The sequence below is a fragment of the Lathyrus oleraceus genome, chromosome 4 (genome assembly GCF_024323335.1).
Source record: "Lathyrus oleraceus cultivar Zhongwan6 chromosome 4, CAAS_Psat_ZW6_1.0, whole genome shotgun sequence".
Classification (NCBI taxonomy): Eukaryota; Viridiplantae; Streptophyta; class Magnoliopsida; order Fabales; family Fabaceae; genus Lathyrus; species Lathyrus oleraceus.
The window spans coordinates 421,290,284-421,291,502 of record NC_066582.1 but is presented as its reverse complement, the minus strand read 5'-3'; the positions used below and the strand labels follow the sequence as shown (position 1 = coordinate 421,291,502).

Below are 1,219 nucleotides of genomic sequence, written 5' to 3'. Positions count from 1 at the left end.
CATAAGTCCCTGTGGGATCGATATCTTTTAAAACTACGCGATAGAACTGTGCACTTGCAGTTTGTACCCCAAATTCGACTCACGAAGTCGAGCGATCAAGTTTTTGGCGCCGTTGCCGGGGACTTTTATTTAATCGATATCGTAACTCTTCCATTACGCTGTAGAGACTAAGGTTTCTTTTTCTTCTATTCTTTCTTTCGTTGATTTGTATGCCACGCACTCGCTCACAAGGCGAACCGCTCTATTTACGAATCAACGATATCGAACTATATCTCCGAGTCTTACGACGAATTCGGGAATATCGTGCTGCAAACAATCTCCCTCCTATAGAACTTCCTGATTTCAAAAACCTTTTTCCTTCGATAACCGAGATGGCAGAACCAGCTCGTGCTCTTAGAGATTACGCCGCTCCATCGTAAGATGAGCCGCATTCAAGTATTGCTCCGCCCGCAATCGAAGCAAACAACTTCGAACTTAAACCTTCGCTGTTGCAGGCGGTGCAACAGAACCAATTCTCTGGAAATCCTACCGAGGATCCAAACCTTCATTTATCCGTATTTGTTCAATACGCTGATACTGTTAAAGCTAATGGTGTCACTTCAGAGGCAATTCGACTTCGTCTTTTTCCTTTCTCATTAAGAGATAGCGCTAGAAGATGGCTTCAATCTCTCCCTTCCAACTCAGTCACCACATGGAACGAGTTGAAGAAAGTTTTTCTTGCCCGATACTTTCCGCCAAGCAAAACAGCTATGTTAAGAGCCCAGATAAACGGATTTAAACAGAAAGACAACGAGTCTCTTTTCGAAGCATGGGAAAGATACAAAGACATGATGAGACTTTGCCCACACCATGGTTTGGAAGACTGGTTAGTAATTCACACATTTTATAATGGTCTCTTATACAACACAAGGTTAACAATAGACGCCGCTGCAGGTGGTGCATTGATGAACAAACCTTATGCTGATGCTTACCAGCTTATCGAGAGCATGGCCCAAAACCACTATCAGTGGGGAACCGAACGAACAACGGTGGAAAAACCTCAAACGAAAACTGGCATGTACGAGATAAGTAACCTTCATCACGTTAACGCAAAAGTGGATGCTTTGGTCCAGAAAATTGAAAGTTTAAACGTATCACCTCCAGCCGCCGTGGTTGCTATAACTCAGAATTGCGAGGTCTGTGGAATCCAAGGCCACACTCCTACGGACTGTCAACTCTT

The 1,219-nt window shown here is 43.9% G+C and overlaps 1 pseudogene; it reads right to left on the bottom strand.

Moving 5' to 3' along the window:
* Positions 1–756: 756 nt before the first annotated feature.
* Positions 757–856, bottom strand: LOC127077260 (uncharacterized; annotated as a pseudogene).
* Between the last annotated feature and the right edge of the window lie 363 nt (positions 857–1,219).